We start from the raw sequence: 7,175 nt of genomic DNA on the forward strand, positions 1-7,175 counted from the left end.
TCTAAGTGAAAAAGACGTAGTGGATAGTAGAATAAGCAAGACTTAAATTCTCTGCTTTAAGTCACTAACCAGGTTGTGTGTCACTGCCTCTGATTAGACAGACTGAGCCAGAGCAAAATATTAGCAATCTGAACCCTAAACAGAAAGACTGACAGAAAGTCCTCGTGGCCCTAGAACTCCAAAAATATTATTTTATCTCATTCAACATTATTTTTTTCTGAATTATGCTATAATACATTTAGGTTATATACAGAATATCAGTAAACTATTCTAGTGGTAGGATCATAACAATTAACAATCTAGGCTGGAAATATTTTATTGGCCAAGTAATGCTAATAGTTAAGCCACTGTTACTTTAAAAGAGTCCCACGTACTGAAGTTTTGTGTCTGAATCTATAAAAATCTACTCCTTATATTGCATATGTGAGAAGTCCTTACAATGTAAGCTATGCATGAAGAGTTAATAGAAATAATCTGGTATATAATAAATCTGCTATAGATTCCAATAACATAAAAGGAAGTCTCCTGAATGTTTAACCTTTTTTTCCCCTCAATTCTATAGAAATATGGGCAGTAGAGTATACAACTGTTTTCTTCCATACTGAAACTCTTTGGTATTTCATGGGCAATATCTATGTGGGTTGTAAGAAGATCTTATAATTTTTTAGATGAAATCTTGAATCTCCATAACCACTGACATAAAAGGAATAGACCCCGACATGTGTACATATTACAAATATAATTTGGTCATTCATTAAATTCTACTTTACCTCCTTAGGCAAGTTCATATCAACGTTCCGAGGTCACTGCTATATATAAGAAATAATTGCAAAATGGAAAGAAAGTTTTTCCTCTTATTACTGTTTGACTTAATCTTAGTGACAGAAAACATCAAAATAATACTGGACAAAAATAAATGCTTACTGTCCCCATGCAAAAATGAAGGCAGAAAATTGGTGCATGTACTCCACAATTATCAATAAGAGAGATATAGGCATTTTCACACCATTTTTTCCATGTAAACCTTCTGTTTTGATAAATAATGCATATTCATGGCTTAGATTTTAAGTCGTATTAACAGATGAGGAACCCCTCTAGGTCCAAACAGGTGAACAGTGAAGTGACTATTGCTGGCAGGAATGTGTGCCCCCCACCACCTGCATTTTAAGCCTAAAGCAGAGGCTTAATGTCAGAGAACACCAAACACATCACCCTCTAGATCGGAGAACTGAAACCAGAGAAAGAGACTTGATGAAGTTCATGGAGCCATCACGTAATACCTTCACCTTCATGCTGGAGAAGCAAAGGAAAGCTCTGCTACTTTTACATAAACTAGAAGGAGGTTTCCTGATCATATTAAGTGAAAAAATTCCTTCATTGTTAACAGTTAAGCCAAAGGCATTAGCTACAGAAGGGTATCCGTGGATAGACATAGAATATTAGACCACACAGATATCTAGTCTTTTCAAATATCAGAAACTTCTACATCATGGCAGCAGAGCAGTGAGTGGATCGAGTCCACCTCCCCAGAGGCTAAGTCCAAAAACTTCCTGTGGACATTTGTACGATATAAGTCTCCCTGTCCTTCTGGCAGCATTTGCTGGGCTCGGAGACCTTGCTGGCTTTCCAAAGTACTGGAAACTTACATTTTATGAGCTCCATCATGGATCTCAATTCTACCACTACCTCCTCAGGCAGTTAGTCTTCCTGATCAATTTGGACATCAACATCATTTTTTATGGCAATTTTATACACAGAAATCGCTTTTAGCACTGCAGCCTTTACCAGAGGGAAACCTTGTGTCCTGGAAGGTGCATTCATTCGGGTTCCCAGCAGTTGGTACAAACGCTGGAGGACCAGCCCATCCAGCAGTACTGGGTGCCTGGTTCTGTCTTTTATCACTTTGCTGAGCCTTTGTTTCTCTCCATTTGGTAATTCTGTAATAAGGTCACCTCTCTGAGGACTTTGGGTTTTGCTTGATTCATCAAATTGGATGTCTGAATTTTCTTCTGCTGTTCAATCTGCTTTTCTTTCTTCTCATAGTATTCCATAATCTTTGGTCTTTGGGTTTGACCAAGACAACTTTCCTCAATATTGAATTCTTCCTCTGCCTTTGCATCTATTTCTTTGGCTTTCTCACCAGCTTCTTGCTCAACAAAAGCCATCACATGCTTCATCCACTTTTGCACATCTGTAGCACTGAGGTCTGGTGAAGGTGATGCTGGGCTGGTGGGCAACTGGCTCCAGGTTAGGTTCAAAAGAGGCAGCTGAAGGAAGGGGAAAGGAAAACCCAATGCAGGTTTTGGCTTCCTTTGCTTTGTAACTCTGGCTTCTGGTTCCTCTCAGACAATTTTTGCATCACAGATTCCATCTTGTAGTCTAAGATAGCTACTCCAGCTCTAACTATCACATCTGCATGCCAGCCAGAAGAAAGGAGAAAAAATACCGGGAAGGGACATTTCTCCTTCAAGTACATCTTCTGGAAGTTAAACACATCTTTTATTCCACATGGATTCCACTGCTCAGAGCAGTCAAAATAGCAAATCTAGCTGCAAAGGAGGCCTGGAAATAAAGTCCTATATTGCACAATTGTACACACAGGAATCAGTGGGAAGATCAGTTCCTGAAGCAAAAAGAAAGACTATATAATGAGGAAAATTATCTGCCTTAGGAGATTATTTGACTTTGAGAATTTGGGTCATCTTCTTCCCTGGATAACTTCACCAGAAAAACTCATTAAAATATTTTATTAAAAAAACTTTAATAAAAATAATTTAAAATATTTAAAAAGAGACCCTTGTAATACATGATAGAAGTAGTACTAAAATTTCTTTGGATATTTCCAAACTGGATAGTAGTACTGAATAGGTAAACTACATTTCCCCTTATTTTGCAGACATTTCCTAATAACTTGATAAATACAGAAAGAGATTCTGAAGATCACTTTAGAGGGCTTTCTGAATCAAAGGGGATTAGCTTTTCAGGCATTCTAAGCATCTAACATCATTAGAGAAGGGAGTTAATATCTTTGTCTTATTCAACAACATACACATTGATTCTTAACATTATGCTATATGAACAAATATAAAAGACAAGAATAGCCTACTTTGAATATATTTTTTTTCTTAATCTAAGCAAATGAGATGCCACATCTCACTTATTATTGACTGCTTATAAATAATTACATTCTTCTCTTTTAGGTACATACTTTCAGGTACTTAATTTTGTAGCTTGAATAAATTTGTTCTTATTTATATGAAATTTACTTCATTTTTATTTTTAAATGTAGTAACAGTATTTTTTTAACAAATTCCTTTTTATTTAGTAAATTAATTTTATGGTTCATTTTCACTAGTGACATACATTTCCTTTTAAAATAAATTAATATAAATAAATAGAGCCATTTTAAAGAAATATATTGAACATAGGTGATAGCTGGATATGGGAAAAATGTGAACGTGGCAAATAAATGACAGTTAAACAACATGGAGAAAAATGTGCTTATTACATCCTTCAAGCAATCTTTCACATATAATAGTTAGACCAGTTAAAATTTTGGTGGTTATTGATAGTAAGTCTGACATATTTTATTTTTAGTTTTAGATATTTCTGAAGCACTTTCTCAATGTTCCAGTTTAAGGCAGAAACATGCATTAATAGCCAATGAACTGTGAAGAAATTTATACAGAAAAAAGGAGCACCTACTATCTATAAAAGACTTCATCTACCTTCACACAGAGTTGATACAGAAAGTGCCAGAGCACCACTATTAATAACCAGTAATGAATCATGACTCATGATTTATAATAAAATATTCATTTACTATCTAAATTTTAGTAAAATAGCTTCTTTGATTCACTGGAAAATATACTGCTTGCAAGAGGTATGCCCCTGGTTATTAAGTGTACTTTTGATGGTATAAGTCCTGTACTGGCCATAATTCCACAACTAATTTGTAATGAATTATCTTACTAACATTTCTGTGTCTGCTGGTAAAATCAGTAGTTGTTAAGAAATTTCTGGGGCGCCTGGGTGGCTCAGTGGGTTAAAGCCTCTGCCTTCGGCTCAGGTCATGATCCCAGGGTTCTGGGATCGAGCCCCGCATCGGGCTCTCTGCTCTACGGACAGCCTGCTTCCTCCTCTCTCTCTCTGCCTGCCTCTCTGCCTGCTTGTGATCTCTGTCTGTCAAATAAATAAATAAAATCTTAAAAAAAAAAGAAATTTCTGCTTTACTTATCATATTCTCAATAATAATAAAATGTTTTTAGTTATTAATATTCATAAAAATTCACAACCTAATGATATATCAGCACAACACACGTACACATTCCACACTTAGCCTAAATTTCTCAAAGTGTTTTTGTGTTGTTTTCTGACTGGTATATTTTAGTGTATTACAGTTCTCATGACAAAGTGATAATGGGATCCAAATCACAACATGTTAGGAATAACTAAAATGTGGTCATTACCACAGAACAATAATAACTCCTAGTGCCTATGAAGGAAACTGCAGTTGCCTAATCATTAAGCTTGCCTGTCTTACAGTGTGTCAGTTTAGGTCAAAATCTGTATTTCACTCACCAAATTCTTGCCTATGTTCATGGAACACAGCTCTCACATGTTTTAATAAAGACATTTTCAAATGTCTGGCTTCACAGTGTGTTATGTCTCATCTCTCACTTTTCAGCTCATCAGATATTGTCATAACAGAACATACACTCAATTACACCAACAGTGACCCTTACATATTTATCAAAAGTGGGGCACACTGTGAAGATTTCGCAAGACACCAAAGGACCATGGAAAACTTTCTGAGAACTACTGGCTCTAAAAACAAAGCAAAACAAAACAAAAACAAAAACAAAACAAAAAACTACAATTTGCTTCAATTGTGAATGGTCTATCATCTCATCTATGTACTTCAGACTAAATTTGTGTTAGTATTCTTCATACATATTTCTTTTCCAACGTAAATGTATTTTTTATTGTTCTTAGATTTATTTTATTGAATGCCATCTATCTTCATATTTAAGAAGTAAACCTATTAGTATGTTTACAGATATCTTAACATTTCATAAAATGTGTGGCATACCCAGCATGAAACTCATATGTGAGGCAGACACTATCAGAATCTTGACTACATACTCTGGATGCTACCACTTCAATATTTTCCTGAGGGTTTCCAAATCCCATTGGCTGCATCTCATTCCTGAGGGTTATTTTTTGCCCCTGAAAATATGGAAAACCATTCCTTCCGAGTGTACAATAGGCCAGAAGTCCTGGGGAATTAGCATTCCCTGGCAACAGCTCTCAACCAGAGATGCATGGTAATTGTGTATAAATGTCCAAGTGCCCTTCCTCTTTTCCTGAGATAATTTTGAGGCCCAGAGTCTTCCTGTAGTAATGAACTCCAGCTACCCATCTAGATGGATAGTTGGCCTGGTCACTCCCAATACTAGTTGCCATCTTTTCCCTGGTCCCCCTCCTTCCTCTTCCAACAACTCTCAAAAATGGTCACTTGGACTTGTAATTTTTACTCTGATGTTTCCTCAATGTGGAAAAACAAATTAAGGCAAAATGGAAAATATATCTCTGAACTGTCCTTTTTGTAATTGTCCTTTTGTCTTCTCTTCCTTTGTCTAAATATCTTAAAATCACTTGTATAAACATTTAGTTATTACTTTTTTAAAAAGATTTATTTATCGGGGCGCCTGGGTGGCTCAGTGGATTAAAGCCTCTGCCTTCGGCTCTGGTCGTGATCCCAGGGTCCTGGGATCGAGCTCCGCAGAGAGCCTGCTTCCTCCTCTCTCTCTGCCTGCCTCTCTGCCTACGTGTGATCTCTGTCTGTCAAATAAATAAATAAAATCTAAGGAAAAAAAAGAGAAATCATTTATTTATATTATGGGGGAATGTCAGAGGGAGGGAGAGAAAGAGGAAGAGAGAGAGAATACCAAGTAGACTCTATGCTAAGCACAGAGACCAAGGAAGGGCTCAATCTCATGACCCCAAGATCATGACCTGAGCTGAAACTAAGAGCTGGGCACTAACCAAGTGTGCTACCAGGCATCCCAGTAGTAACCACTTTTTTGATCACTTTTGTTTGACCCACATGCCACCAGTTTTCTTCCTAAAACACAAGGTTGGACTTGACTCAAACCTGTTCCTAAATTTTCACTGCCTATTCTACAATGGCCAAATATGCATAATCTTCTAAAACCTTACTGAGCTGTTTTCCTTTAATCTTACTTTTTACTTTATTACCCAGCTTTACTCCTGCCGCACCAGAGAAATGGCCACCTCCAAAGCAAGTTCCCATTTTCTCTCAATCTTCAGTGCTATGCTCATGCTGCTTTCTCTGCCTGGAGGGGTGTTGTTCAACACAGTAGCTATTGAATCTAAATTAATAAAAAATAAATACATTTAAAAATTCAATACAAACATTTCAAGTTCTTGGCTGAGAATTATGTAGCTACCATAATAGACAATACAGATATAAAATATTTCTATCATCACAGAAAGTTCTATTAGACAGAGCTGGTCTGGAGCATTCTTTTATATCTAGTTTTTGAAATACTATTTTTTTTTCTTTTAAGTTTCATCTTAAAGCTAACTTTCTGGGGTGCCTGGGTGGTTAAGGACCTGGCTCCTAATTTCAACTGAGGTCATGATCTCAGGGTCATGGCGTCAAGTCCTATGTCAGGCTAGGTGCTCAGTGGAGGTCTGCTTGAGATTCTTTCTGTCCCTCTGCCCCTCCACCTGCTCATCCTCTCTCTGTCTCTCAAATAAATAAATAAATCTTAGGGAAAAAAAGTTTTTTGTGAATTAATTTTGTCCCATGTCTCTATTCATTCACTGATTTAATTTCCTTTATTTCCTTCAATCAATCACAAGACAGATACTGTGTACTTTATGAATTTTGGTGCTTATATATAAATCATTAAAGACAAAATTAGTGTATTCTCATTTTCGTATTTTTTTAAAGATTTTATTTATTTATTTACTTATTTGACAGACAGAGATCACAAGTAGGCAGAGAAGCAGGCAGAGAGAGAGAGGAGGAAGCAGGCTTCCTGTCGAGCAGAGAGCCTGTTGCGGGGCTTGATTCCAGGACCCTGGGATCATGACCTTAGCCAAAGGTAGAGGCTTAATCGACTGAGCCACCCAGACACCACTTT

At 36.7% G+C, this 7,175-nt stretch overlaps 1 pseudogene; it reads right to left on the minus strand.

Annotated features, from left to right (window-relative positions):
- Positions 1-1,465: 1,465 nt before the first annotated feature.
- On the minus strand, positions 1,466-6,345 carry LOC123951507 (annotated as a pseudogene).
- Between the last annotated feature and the right edge of the window lie 830 nt (positions 6,346-7,175).

This window comes from Meles meles, chromosome 10 (assembly GCF_922984935.1).
Source record: "Meles meles chromosome 10, mMelMel3.1 paternal haplotype, whole genome shotgun sequence".
In the NCBI taxonomy this organism is placed as follows: Eukaryota; Metazoa; Chordata; class Mammalia; order Carnivora; family Mustelidae; genus Meles; species Meles meles.